This window comes from Choloepus didactylus, chromosome 6 (genome assembly GCF_015220235.1).
Source record: "Choloepus didactylus isolate mChoDid1 chromosome 6, mChoDid1.pri, whole genome shotgun sequence".
Classification (NCBI taxonomy): domain Eukaryota; kingdom Metazoa; phylum Chordata; class Mammalia; order Pilosa; family Megalonychidae; genus Choloepus; species Choloepus didactylus.
The window spans coordinates 47,552,145-47,567,476 of record NC_051312.1 but is presented as its reverse complement, the minus strand read 5'-3'; the positions used below and the strand labels follow the sequence as shown (position 1 = coordinate 47,567,476).

The 15,332-nt window shown below is 40.3% G+C and overlaps 1 pseudogene; it reads right to left on the bottom strand.

The window, feature by feature from the left end:
• Positions 1 to 10,951: 10,951 nt before the first annotated feature.
• LOC119537449 lies at positions 10,952 to 12,469 on the bottom strand (annotated as a pseudogene).
• Between the last annotated feature and the right edge of the window lie 2,863 nt (positions 12,470 to 15,332).

The window sequence follows — 15,332 nt, the reverse complement described above, 5'->3', positions numbered from 1 at the left end:
TACGAAGCGTTAGGTCAGCAGGATGATTCCCACTTTCCCGTGTAAACCATGCAGAGCATAAAGTTGCAGCACCAGCCTCTGAATCCCCATTAAAAAGGTAATAGTTTCAGCTTCTGCACAATTCCATTACCACTTCTTTCTTCACCCTATATAGATATATTTGAATTATTCCACTGCATATTGCTGATGAAAAGCTTTTTTACTATTTGAAAATAATCAGTGTTATTACCAAGAATAGCGAGTCTAAGAGCTTTTACTCCTTACCGGTCTCCCTGCCAGGCCCATATAGTACCAAGGGTTGTCCAAATCCCATCCCATCCACACCCAATTGCTACTGTGAGTTTCATACATTCCTTGAAACCTGGCTTGGCTACCTGCCATCAGAACTCCTGCAGGGAAGCTTCTACACAAGTTACCTCCAGCATAAATCCTAGTTGGTAAACAGATTTAGAAGGTGAAGGTTAGCAACTGCACTCCTAACTGGTTCTTTTACTTTCTTTCATTTAAACACAGGCCCTTCACCAGATCCCAGTAATCTTCTAAGGCTCTCTTATTTTCTGTTACTCTCAGAAATATATTGTTCTACCTCCTTTCTCTCATTTTATGATGAGGCACTGTATTCGTTTCCTATTGTTGCTGTAACACATTACCACAACTTAGTTGTCTAAAACAACAGAAATGTATTCTCTTACAGTTCTGGAAGCCAGAAGTCTGAAACAGGTCCCAAGTGGCTAAAATCAAGGTGTCTGCAGGGAGCCTCCACCAGGAGGATCCTGGGGAGAATTCGTTCCTTGCCTCTTCCAGTTTCGGGTGACTGTTGGCATTCCTTGGCTTATAGCTGCATCACTCCAATCTCTGCTTTTATCAGCACATTACCTTCTCCTCTGCCTTCTTCCTATGAGGACACTTGTGATTGTATTTAGGGCCCTCTGGATAATCCACGATAATCTTCCCATTCCAAAATTCTTAGCTTCATCAAATCTGCAAAGACCTGTTTGTCATACAAAGTAGCATTCACTAGTTCCAGAGATTAGGGTGTGAATATATTTATGGAGGTATTATTCATTCTACCACAAGCCTCCAGCGTGGATTCATGATAATTAGTATTATTTTCTTCTAGGTAGTATGTTTTCTTTTATAACATGGCTGTTCAAAGAACACAATGCTTTTTCACAGTGGTAACTCTAAGAGGAAAAGAAATTTCCCCTTTAGAATCTTGTGGGCTACTGTAAATGGCTGTTACTCTAAACTGTCACTGTTTTTTTTGTTTGTTTGTTTTTTGTTTTTATTAAATTCAGTTTTATTGAAATACATTCACACACCATACAATCATCCATGGTATATAATCCACTGTCCACAGTATGATAACATGGTTATGTGTTCATCACCACAGTCTATCTCTGAACATTTTCCTTACATCAGAAAGAACCAGAACAAGAATAAAAAATAAAAGTGAAAAAAGAACACCCAAATCATTCCCCTCATCCCATCCCATTTGTCCTTTAGTTTTTATCCCCATTTTTCTACTCATCCATTCACTAGATAAAGGGGGTGTGATCCACAAGGTCTTCAGAATCACACTGTCACCCCTTGTAATCTACATTATTATATAATTGTCTTCAGGAGTCCAGACTGCTGGGTTGGAGTTTAGTAGTTTCAGGTATTTACTTCTAGCTATTCCAATACATTAAAACCTAAGACGTGTTATCTATATACTGCATAAGAATGTCCACCAGAGTGACCTCTTAACTCCATTTGGAATCTCTCAGCCACTGAAACTATTTCGTCTCATTTTGCATCCCCCTTTTGGTCAAGAAGATACTCTCAGTCCCACAATGCCAGGTCCACATTCATCCCCGGGAGTCATATTCTGCATTGCCAGGGAGATTTACAACCTTGGGAGTCGGGTCCCACGTAGTGGGGAGGGCAGCGAGTTCACCTGTCGAGATGGCTCAGTTAGAGAGAGAGAGGGCCACATCTGAGCAACAAAGAGGTACTCAGGGGGAGACTCTTAGACACAATTATATGCAAGTTTAGCCTCTCCTTTGCAGTAACAAGCTTCATAAGGGCATGTCCCATGATCGAGGGCTTAGCACATCAAACCGCCAGTCCCAATGTTTGTGACAACATCAGCACCAGTCCAGGTGAGGAAGTCCAACATATCCGCACCTTCCCCCAGCTGTCACTGGTTTTGATATTTGGATCTAGAAAATGTTTTTAAATTCAAAGATGTCCTCTTCCCCTTAGTTCCTAAATTGTGGTTTCTAATACCATTTCCTTCTAAAATGTCCTAGGGATCGCCAGAGAAATAGCTGATTCCAGGCCTACAGGATAAGCCTGAAACATCTTTTTTCCATGAGAGTGAGGACACCCTCAAAGATTTCTGAGGCATCTTAAAAGGATTCAAGAGACAACTTGGGAAAGCTCTCAACTGACCAATAATCACAATGGATTGAAATAAATCAAATGTATTTAAATCCATGAATCCAAACTGATATTTAAAAAGCTCCTCACTTTATCATCTTTGAAGGATATGAGAGAATCAAATCATTATTTTGAAATCTGGTAAATAAAGAGAAAGAATCAAGCATTTATCCTGCATTTCTTATATGGACTGTATCCCAGAGTAATCAAAGAGTTGATGTGAGGAAGTTTCTCTTTATGGAAATATTTCAGCTGATAAATAATGAAGGAAGGATAAAATTAGAAAAACCAGGTGATGAGTTCATGTATTATGCAACCCAATGAATTAATGAATCTAGATAATGATGATCCATGGCTGCTAAAATCACAAAAGTGAAAATAACCAGGCATATGTGACTCTTTATAGAAGTACACACCTATATACTACTTATAAAACATTCTACCAAAACAAATGATACCTAAATCTAATCACACCTCTAGATCTAATAACACATTTACAAGAAATTCAGGAGAGAGAGGAAGAAGTTAACAACACTAGGTAAATGCAATTTTTAAAATCCAGACTGCAAGGTACAGGACCCAAACTACAGGGGAAAAGAAAGAGACGGAGAAGGAACTTATAGATTAAAAGAGATATAATTGACATATCAATCAATCACAATATATAATTTATTCAAATAAATTGCAAAAAACTAACAATAATGAAACAATCATGGAACTCTGAACTCTGACTAGATATTTGATGATGCAAATTATGATGAATTTTTTTAGGTAAATTTAAAAAAGAATCCTTATCATTTAGAATTACATAATGAAATATTTATAGGCAAATGATACAGCATTTGAAATTCACTTCAAAATAATCTGGGATGGGGTGAGAGACAATGGATGAAATAAGATTGGACATAAATTAACTTTTGAAACTGAATGATGAGTAGAAATATTCATTATACTATTCTCTCCACTTTTGTATATGTTTGAATTTTTTATATTTGTTTTTTAGTTTTGAGGTAAAAACTTGCTTTTAGTTCTTGGTTTAAACCTAACAACGTGATAGAAAGAACATTGAACTAAGATCATTCAAGGGCATTTTATTTTAAGTTATTTTTTTTAAGTTATTTATATTTTAAGTTATAAGCAGTGAAATGTCTTTAGCTGCAGCTCACTGGACTCTGACCCTATATTCCATAATTCCTCATGGATTGTTTAGTAGGGAGCACATGATTGTGAGTTCATACATGAGGGCACTAGCTATCTATCCCACATAACTTGCATTCTACATGAATTTTACTTGAATGTCCCACTGTGTTTTGCTATGTATTAGGGCTAGACACAAGATTTAAACATGCCATAAATCCTCTCAAATTCATAGATTGCTCTTATTACCTGTTCTCAAATATCATGATATTATTCAAGGCTGTAAATCTCAGACTGGTTCCTACCTTATTGTACCTTGGCACTAAAGAGAAAATTACAGGCAAAATTCAGCCCATCTTCTAATGCAGACTTTTTAGGAATAAAGATTGAAACTATAAAAATTGTTGAACATGATAACATGTTTTTAAAGCTGCAATGATCTTCCAACTAAAGAGTGAGCTGTCTCTCAATAGTTATGCCTTGTCTCAGTAACCCATACCCAACACCTTGGAGTCATCATTGATGTGTCCTATGTGTGATTTTGGTTAAATATTTTTTTGACTGATTACTATGTGCCAGACACTGAGCTCAGCAGTGAGAATATGAAAGGGAGGGAATACAGCACAATCCCTGTCCATGAAGAAATCAGCCTGGAGGGAGAAATGCAAGCAAAACATGTCTGGCAAGTGCTCAGATGGAAGTCCCCAAGTTCTCCAGATTTGTGGGTCCTCTTTCCCTCTGATTCTCAGTGGGCATTGTCTGAACTACCATGCTGTGTGACTGCAGATGGTAGGGTCCCTTATCAAGAGACGATCGAGTGCAGAGGTTAGGAGCACAGAGTTGGGTACCAGACTGTATGGGTTTGACTCCTGGCTCCACTACTTCCTAGACGCATGAACTTGGAGGTAGGTAACCCATCTGTGCCTCTGTTGCCTCATCTATACATTGGGGATAATAACAGTACCTATTGCACAAGGCTGTTGCTAAGATTTAAGAAGTTAACCTCTGCTGAGTTCTCAGAACAGTACCTGATGTAATAAGGACCACATGAGTGCTTGCTATTATCATTTTTTGCTGTTTTTTCTGAGATTCTCCAAACCCATCTTAGGTGCTGCTCATCATACCTTACTCCCTGAGCTGGACCTCTCTGTCGATTGCCTCTTCCTATATCTTATCCGTTTCTTCAGGCTGCTGTCTTCCCATCAGGCAGAGGCACTTCTAGAGGTCATGATTCCTCTCTTTAATTTCCCAAAACACTCCTAATAGAGACTCTAGAGTACACTAAAACACTGCTACAGCTTAACTTCATTGTTTCAGGAAGTCTCTTATAGGATCTGTCTCTGCTCAGCCCTCAACCTGCTGTGGGGTTGCAGGAGCCAGCTCACCAACCTCAAGAGTCTATTCTTAGCCCCCACCCCAAGTCAAGCTCCCTCAAATCCCTTCCTTGGCCCCAAAGAGTAGTAGGAAAAGCCCTATTAAAATAATAATTACTACAGAACTGCTCCTGGCTCACTGTAGACTCTTTTTCATTGTTCTGCAAACCAATTTAACAACTCATTCTGAACACTCCATTCCAAAGCAGAATTTGCTTTTACCTTTTTTATAACTCACAAGGTCCATTATAAATTGTTTTCATACAAAGGAAAGAGTAGTCATCTTTTAAATAATTCTCAGCCACTTCTAGAATAATTGGCAGTACTTGCATTAATTTTGTTTGGTTTAAAATTATTTCTGGTCCCTGCTATATGTATAAAACACTTTGAGCACACAGATGTGGCTTCTCTCTTTCTAAGCCAAGTTGGCAGGTGAACTCGCTGCCCTCCCCCATACGTGGGACAGGACTCCCAGGGGTGTAAATCTCCCTGGCAACATGGAACATGACTCCCAGGGATGAGCCTAAACCCTGCATTGTGGGATTGAGAAAGCCTTCTTTTCCAAAAGGGGGAAGAGAAATGAAACAAAGTAAGGTTTAGGGTCTGAGAGATTTCAAATGGAGTCAGGAGTTCATTCTGGACGTTATTCTTATACATTACATAGATATTCCTTTTTAGTTTTTAATGTATTAGAATAGCTAGAAGGAAATACCTGAAACTGTTGAACTGCAAACCAGTAACCTTGATTCTTTGAAGACAAGAGTATAACTATATAGCTTATGCAGTGTGACTGTGATTGTGAAAGCCTTGTGGCTCACACTCCTTTTATCCAGCATATGGAGAGATGAGTAGAAAAGTACATGAATAATAGGGGGCGTGGGGGAACAGGTTATATTGGTTGTTCTTTTTTACTTTTATTTTTATTCTTTTTTTTTTTTTGGAGTAATGAAAATGTCAAAAATGGACTGTGGTGATGAATGCACTATATTATGATACTGTGAACAATTGATTGTACACTTTGGATGATTGTATGGTGTGTGACTATATCTCAATAAAATTGCAAGGAAAAAAAATACTTTGAGCACAGAGGAGGAATCCTGCATGGAAATCCGAGAAGGCTTCCCAGAGGAAGTGACACCTAAGCCTTAAATCATCTTTACTTCGGTATTCTTTTCCCCAAATCTATTAGGAGTGATGATTGTAGAAGGACTGAAAGGAAATATGGCAAAACATAAATGGTATCTTGGAGTGCAGGGCTTTTGGTGATTATTTTCTTCTTTATAGTTTTTATACTTCCCAATTTCTACAATGGGCATGTACTACATTTAATATAAGAGGACAAAATGACATTTCAAAAATGTATTTGATTTCTCCTTTCCATTCCTATGCTGCACGTTCTCCACTTGCCATCATTTTTATCTTGAGACTCCCCTGCTTAAGACCTAACAGTGGTCTCCAGTCTCCTGCTTTTCACACCAACCTTAACAATTTTGCCTGAGTTTCGTTTCTTCACCCTACCTATCTGTGTCACTTTGAATGTATTATGTCCCCCAAATGCCATTATCTTTGATGTAAACTTGCGTGGGCAGACCTATCAGTGTTAATTAGATTGTAATTCTCTAAGTGTTTCCATGGAGATGCGCCCCACCCAACTGTGGGTGGTGATTCTGATTGAATAATTTCCATGGAGGTGTTGGCCTGCCCATTGGGTGGGTCTGAATTAACTTACTGGAGCACTATTTAAGATCAGACAGAAGGAGCAAGCTTGCTACAGCCAAGAGGGACACTTTGAAGAAAGCACAGGAGCTGCAGATGAGAGACATTTTGAAGACGGCCGTTGAAAGCAGACTCTTGCTTCAGAGAAGCTGAGAGAGGACAAATACCCCAAGTGCAATTAAGAGTCCCTAGAGAGGAACGTCCTAGGAGAAAGCCATTTTGAAACCAGAGCTTTGGAGCAGAAGCCAGCCACGTGCCTTTCCAGCTAACAGAGGCTTTCTGGACACCATTGGCCATCCTCCAGTGAAGGTACCCGATTGCTGATGTGTTACCTTGGACACTTTATGGCCTTAAGACTGTAACTGTGTAACCAAATAAACCCCCTTTATAAAAGTCAGTCCATTTCTGATGTTTTGCATTTCGGCAGCATTAGCAAACTAGAACACTATCCAATTGTATTTGCTGCTGTATACTGTCATCTCCCTGAGGTATAATTCTAAATTTCAAAGGGAAAATGTCTGCCTTTCACCCAGTTCAGAGGGCTTTTGGGAAAATACCCCAGGAGGGCTAAAAGTTCTTTCTTAGGTGGGTGGTAAGATGTAAATCCAAATACGAAGCTGCTGACATGTTTATCTTTTTTTATAAGAGTCATGGTTGGTACTATTAATAGCTGTATTTCATTGATGAGGTCATGTAATTTGCTCCAGGTCAAGAAGGCCAGAAGGTGTCAGATTCTGGGTCAGGACCAAGGCCTGCTGGGTGCCCAAACCCTACCGTCTCCATTGTACCACATCCTTGGCAGGGCAGAGCTAATTGTATTTACGTCCCACTATCTGTGGCACACCTGATACATCAGATTCTCATCCCAGTTTTGAAACTAAAAAGCTGGACCAAACCAGGCTAATTCACTGCCATAGTTCTTTCAGACTACACATCATAAGTTAGCAACTTCATATGATATTGTATTTTTGCTAATCATTTCCTATTTATAAGTCCTGTCTCTTTAACCAGATTATTGTCTTAATGAGGTGATGACTGTGTGTAAGCACATAGTAAGAACTAAGTGAATACAAATCAAAATTTTATCTTAAAGTTTGTTTTTTTCCTACCTAAAAGCTTTGAGTAAAAGAATAACTTGACAGATTTGGAGAATGTTTAATAAATTAAATAATGTTTTCACCAAGGCCAGGAAGAAGTTAATGCACCCCTTATTAAACTACTTATTATACCACCTTCTATCAATATTTTCCAAACATTGAGGTTTCTACCACTCCTACAAACATATAAATAACCTTGTCATAATAATCTACCAAATAAAATACAGACGGATATAAAATTTTAAATGTAATATTTTATGGAACTACTAGGGGTAGCAGGATATTATTCAAAGGAGGAGAAATCAACTCAAACTGGTATTCAAGAAGGAGCTCGAAGAAATAAATATGCCTAGGATCTGTTTTCATCCAACAAATACCTGAGAAAGGAAACGCACTTGGCAGACCAATCCAAGATATTTCTGTAATGAGGCTTACTCATATTTGTTACCAAGTAACTCATGATTTTGCAACTGTCAAAATGTCCTAACTTATTTATAAGCATCACTTCTGGACGGATGGATTGCGTAGCACAACCAATTATGAAATAAAATTTTCTACCTGGTAAACTGTTTTCCTGTTTCCTCCGCCCATTCTACCTCATCAGGTGAGGTTTTTGGAGGGAGCAGAATGACAGAGGGCATCATGTTATTTAGCAAATAATCATCGTGGTGCTTTGAAGCTGTGTGTACCCCAGAAAAAAAAACGTGTTCTTAAATCTAATCCGTTCCTGTGGGTGTGAACCCATTGTAAGTAGAACCTTTAGATGAGGCTACTTCAGTTGAGGCCTTTATAAGAGAATGAAATTCAGACATAGAGAGAGAAAGCCACAGGAAGCAAGAAGCTGAAATCGATGAAACCTAGAAGAGAAGGGAGAGATCAGCAGATGCCACCATGTGCGTTGCCTAGTGGCAGAGGAGCCAAGGGTTGCCGGCTGCCAGCCTCAGAACACTGTCTTCAGGAAGACAGCACAGCCTTGATGATGCCTTGATTTGGACCTTACCCAGCCTCAAAGTGTGAGCAAACAAATTCCCATTGTTTAACCTGACCCATTTCGTGGTATTTGTTTGAGCAGCCTAGGAAACTGAAACAGTCATCTTCATGAGGGCAAATTACATGAATTTCTTTGCCTCCTAAGGAGTCTCAGTTCCTCCATTCCCCACCCCCTTCCATCATTTTCCTTAGGATTGGATCACATTTTCATGCACTCAGGCTTCCCTTGAGTGTACATGTTTTCATTTCATAATTATGATGTCTCTCCCACGCAAGCCCTCCAAGAATGGGTTTTCTCTATTTTCAATAAAGTGCCTTAGCTCTTTGTACAGCAGAGTGCCAAAACAGGCATTTGAGAAATTAAAGTATTAGTGGATTTTATTCTTCTAGGGACACAGAAGTGGGATCATCCCTCTGTTTCTCTTCTTGATTCTTTGGGCTTCTCTAAAACCACTTTCCCAAACTCAGCACAGCTGAAAAAACAACAGCACCATCTTGCATTTTCACAGTGCTATACACTTTTCAAAGTGTTTTAACATTTCTTATCTCATTTATTTCTCACCAAAACCCTATGAGGTAAGTAGAGCAGATATGGCTCATCTTATTTGATAGATGGTAAAACAGAGGAAGAGAGAGGTTAAGTGACTTGCCCAGTCTCTCACCACTCCTATACATCTGCCAGAATTATCTTCCTAAAAATAAATATAAACATGTCATTCCCCTGCATAAAATCATCAACAGGACCCTGGCTGTCTACAGGGTAAAGTGCAAACTCCTTAGCGGGTGTGCAAGTCCCTTCACATCCTGGCCCCGTGCTCCTCACCAGCTTCATCTTCCAAGACTTCACCCGAGCACTCCCTTGGCCACACGGAACTCCTGACATTGCCACCCACACCAGAAACTCTCAAGACTGTGTGCCTTTGAACATGTGGTTTCCTCTGCCTGGAGTGCCCTTTGGGGTTTATACATTTCACTAGCACCTTCCAACCTGAGAAGCTCCTATCAGTCCCAAGAAGTAGGTCAAATGAAACCTCCTCTGCAGTCTTGCTCTGGCTTCCCCTCTGCTGAGTAAATTGGCTGCTCACTTACACACTGCCAACCTCTGCACTGTTGCTCCCTGTTTCAGTTTGCTAATGCCGCCGGGATGCAATATACCAGAAATGGGTTGGCTTTTACAATGGGGATTTATTAACTTACAATTTACATTTCTTAGGCTATGAAAATGTCCAACTCAAGGCATCAACAGGATGATTCCTGGAGTCTGAAGACAGGCTGCTGGCATCTGAGACACGTCTGTCACATGGGAAGGCACATGACTGGTGTCTGCTGCTCCCTTGCTCCTGGGTTTCATTGCTTTCAGCTTCTGGTTCCAGGGGCTTCCTCTGTGGATCCTCTGTGAGCTCTCTGGGCTTTTTTGTGTGTGTCCTTTTTCCTCTTATAAAGAACTCCACTTTGAAGGGGGTGGGTCACATCTCAACTGAAATAACTTAACCAAAAATCCTACCCACAATGGGTCTGCACCTACAGGAATGGATTAAAAGAACAGGGCCTTTTCTGGGATATATAACAGCTTCAAACCACCACACTTCCCCTTACCCTGCTCTATTTTTTCTTTCTTTTTCCATAAAACTCCTTACCTTCTAATGTACTATATAATTTGCTTATTTGTTAAGCCTGTTGCTTCTTGTCTGATTCCCTCTGTAAGCCCTGCGAGGGCAGGGACCTTTGCTAGTTTAGTTCACTGGTATCTAGAAGAGTGCCCGATGTATCATAGGTGTTCAATAAATTAAAAAAGCATTAATTAAACAATCGCTGTTCTAGCACTGAGGCTAAAGAAGTGAAATGAAAGTCCTTTGGTCTAGGAGAGAGATAAGTGAACTAAGCCATTACCATACACAGCGTATTAAGTGCGTTGACAGAGGGATGCATTGTGTGAAATGAAAGCAGAGAGGAGCAGCAGCAAGGGGCAGGGGCTTGGACAAACCCCATTTCTGTCTCCCTCGAAAAATGAAACCCAATTGTATTTTTTTTTTTTCCTTTTCAAAGTTTTTATTTGTTATAATATTAAGTCAACAGAATAAAAGTATATCACAATCCTTTACATAATTGTCATTTTTAAAGTTTTGGGTACATGCTTTTTACATTTTAAATGTAATTTTGGTTATAATTTCTCAGTCTAACTTACAAGCATTCTCCAAAAGGTATAGTCTTGGCCTTTAAAATGTTTCTATCTGCAACCTAACAGCAGTGCTAATAAAATCTGACAAGTCGCCATATCCTAAGGGTTAAAGTTGAATTGACAAAACATTACAGTCCTAGCAACCCAATCCGCTATTGCTTTTCAACCTTCTGGTGACACGGTTGGATAAGGTGTTAAATTCAAGTTGGTGAGATCCCTGGAAGAAATAGTAGTGTCCCTTGTAGTAGAAGGCTGCATCGATTTTAGGTCCAATTCCTGGAAAGTTTTTGGTAATCAATTTGGGATAATCAGAGTCCATGAGTTGTCTCCTCTCATCATACCTCCAATACCAGTTATCTACAAAGAAGTAGGTCTTGTATAAAACTGGGTGAAAAACGGCTGCATCAATTTTTTTCACAGAGGCAGGGAGACCCAAAGAATATATGCTCTTGGGATAATCTGGATGTATTCTTAAATTGCTGATTAACCAGTACTTGTCATCTTTAAAAAGAAAAACTTCATTTCTAGCTCCAATTTCATAGGCAGCTTGAATACCAGATGGCAAAGTTGGCCATAAGTTAGAAATTGAACTAATACTGATCTTAGGAGTCTCAACATGCTTCCACCAGAAGAACCTGTCTTTAAAGAAAAAGATTTTATTTCCAACTGTAGTGACAGCATTGAATCGCAAATTGGGGTCACAGACGTCTCTCTGGTCAGGAACTGGCTTGGGTTGGTGCTGTTCTGGGCCTCCATAGAGGAACTGAATGCCATGTATGTGTGGAGGTCAACATATCTGTAGGTGGGAAACATTATGGCCTTTGGATCATTGGAATGGTCGAGACCCAAGGAATGGCCAATCTCATGAACCGCAACAAGAAAAAAGTTTATGCCTCTGGAGTTTTTAGTCCAGATTTCATCATCATCAAAATGAGCATCTCCTCCAATACCAGCTCCAGGTCCAAAAGCATGGGCTAAAATTCCATTTTTTCCATCAAAAGGGTAGAAGTCTCCATGCTCTCTGCGTGAAAACAAGATCATAATGTCAGCTTCGCCTGCACTAATCCTCCTGAATTTCAGGGGGGTGACATCACTCCATACTTGAAAAGCCTTCTGGATGGCATCGTCAACATCTGCACGCGCCAGGTCAGTAGTGTAGTTGTTGATTCTGTAGGTGATAAAATGTTTCTTCCATACTGGCCCTCCTCTCATGGTCTTGAAATTATGAACGTCCGGCACTCCACATCGGGGTGCATGCATCACTGCCAGAGTAGACGTGTCCAGTTGCCCAGTCACTTTTAACCCCAAGAACTGCTGCATTTCCTGGATTTTATTCCCCATGAGGTTCCCATTGGCTTCTTTTGTCACTGGAACGTTTTTCATGTGGAAGTCATAAAAGGCTCCCAGGTATCTTTGGGCAAATACCACATCATTTTCTTCTGCATTTGTGTCTCTGGCGAGGGGAACAGATTCAGAAGCAGTAACTTGCAGGACCAGAATCAACAGAAGAAACTTCATTCTAAACTTCTCCGGAATGGCTTACTCCAATTCACTCTGTTCCTTTTCAGTCCCAATTGTATTTTAATTTCTTGAATGCCTGTTATGGCACTCCACTGTAAAAAGAGCTAATGGGGGTTTATAGAAAGTAGAGAAAACTAACCCTGGGAGACCTTATGGTTTACGATAGATGAGAACAGCAGACAGGAAAGGCTTTTCAGAGGGCACTGTGTAGAGAGCATTGAGAAAATATAGGAGTTGTTAACCAAGTTGGGAAGGAGGTGGGGAGAATCTTTGCATTTGAGAATGACAAGGAATTCTTCTGTAGCTTGATCTTAGGGTGCACAGGAGAGTAGAACATAAGGTCAGAGAAATAATATCTGTTTTCTGTATAGGAAGGGGATACAGAGGTCCTGAGCAAGAAGAACTGTGTCTTTGCCTCAGATTCAAATATAATTGGGTTGTTTCTACCTCTAAAACAGTGTATGTTTCAGAACATCCTTTCTTTGTAGTGGAAACTGCCAGAAATGATTAACTCCGATGTTAATAGTTTAGAGAAGGAAACAGTCTGGAGTCAGGGTGTTTCACCTTGATCCCTTGAGACTTCAGAAGAAAATCCTAGAGCACATATTTTGAAATGTTAGTCCTACTCATTTATGGAGCTCTGGGTCAGCAGAAATTTGATATGAGTTTTCCTTTATTAAGCCTTGTTCTGTTACTCTGAAACAGTGGCTCTCACTTTCTCCCCCTGCTGTTACACATACACATGTGCACACACACACACACACACATAAGTAATATTTTCTATAGCTTTAAAAAAAATTATTGTGGACATTTTCAAACATATACAAAAGTTCAGGTTAGTAAAGAAACTCCGTGTACCCATCATTCTTCTTCAACAATCATCAACACATGCGCCAATCTCATTTTAGCTATATTCCCTTCCTTCCCCCACCCCATGGGATTATTTCAAAGCAAATACATACTTTAGTATGTATCTACGGTAGCTACCCTCCCAGATAACCCCCATTGAGTCCCTCTTCCTGGCATTCATGTAGTCCCCTCTCGCCATGTACCAGAGTTGTTCCGTGTGACCAACGGCATAAGACAAGGGGTGGTTTGTCATGCCAGAGATTAGGATTTAAAAGGCTGGCTCTGTCTTGGGCTTCTTCTTTCTCATTTTCTCATCACTGGATCTGGAGGCAGCCATGTTGCGGGTAGCCCTGTGGAGAGACCATGTGGTGGAGAACTGAATGGAGCTGGCTGCCAATCGCTGGCTGAGTGAGCTCGGAAGCTGATCCTGTAAATTCCACCAAGCTCTAGGAGGCTGCAGCTGCAGTCCAGAGTTCAACTGCAACCCTACGAGGGACTCTAAGTCAGAACTACCCACTAAATTGCTCTTGGTTCATGTGTCAACTTAGCCAGGTGATAGTACCAAGGTGTCTGGTCAAGCAAGCACTGGCCTAACCATTACTGTAAGGACATTTGTGGCTGGTTAATAAACCTTGAGGCTGGTTAATTAAATCAGTCAATTGGCTGCAGCTGTGGCTGATTACATCAACAAAGGGCATGTCTTCTACAATGAGTGAATTCAATCAGCTGGATTTAATCCAATCAGTTGAAGACTTTTAAGGGAGACAATAGAGGACCTTCACTTCTTCTTCAGCTAGCCAGCAAAGCATTTCCTGAGAAGTTCATCAGAGTTGCCAGTTCACTGCCTGAGGAGATCATTGAACACCTTCATTTGAGTTGCCAGTTTGCTGCCTGCCCTATGGAATTTGGACTCGTGCATATCCACAGTTGCGTGAGACACTTTCATAAAATCTTATATTCATAGATATCTCTTGCTGATTCTGTTTCCCTAGAGAACCCTAACAAATACAACTTGGTATTAGGAGTGGTTATTGAGAAACAGAATCTTAAAATGGGCTTTTACAATTGGTTTTCTACTTTGATTAGATTCAAAGGCACTAATGACTCCATTTCCAATAATCAAGATGGTACTGACAGTCCATGGTGTGAGTTGGCAAAAGAGATATGCAAAATATCACTGTTTGTTTCTCCTAATCATACTCTTGTACAAGGCAAGGCTCTGGGTGACAGTGTTTTTGACACCTTTACAGAGTTTTGCAGAGTTAAGAGGCCCCAAATGGTTTGAGGGATAGTTCTAATTCTTTTCATGACCTACTAAAGTCTCAACAGGCCCCAAAGGATGAGTTACATAGTGTGACTCATGAGGACGTACACTATACTCCAAATGAACTCTATGAGTTTTCCAATTTATACAGGCAAAAATCAGGGGAATATGTGTGGGAATGGATATTAAAGGTATGGGTTAATGGTGGAAGGAATACAAAGTTGGATCTGGCTGAATTTACTGATATGGGCCCACTAAGCAGAGATTCTGCATTCAGTGGTAGCTCGAGGGGTTACAAAGGGTGTTACAGTTTGTTTGGGTGGTTGGCTGAAATGTGGATCAAAAGGTGGCCAATATTACCTGAGGTCAAAATGCCAGAACTGCCCTGGTGTAATGTAGAGGAGGGGATTCAAAGGCTTAGAGATATTGGAATGTTAGAGTGGATTTATCATGGAAGACCTGCCCACACTCCCCAGGAATGTCCAGAGGATATACCTTTCACCAGGACTGTGAGGAATAAATTTGTGAGTCTAGCTCTATCATCCCTGAAGAGCTCTGGAGTTGCCCTTTTCTGTAGGTCAGATATTACTGTGGGAACTGCTGTCACTCAGCTGGAATCCTTAAATACAATGGGGATAATTGGATCCCAAGTCATCAGAAACCATGTGGCAGCAGTTAATCACCAAAGATAGGGTAGGTGTGGCTACCATATGGAAAACAGGCTCAGAGCAGCAGTCAACTAACTAATACACATAGCACACCATTTACAAGGTTCATCCATG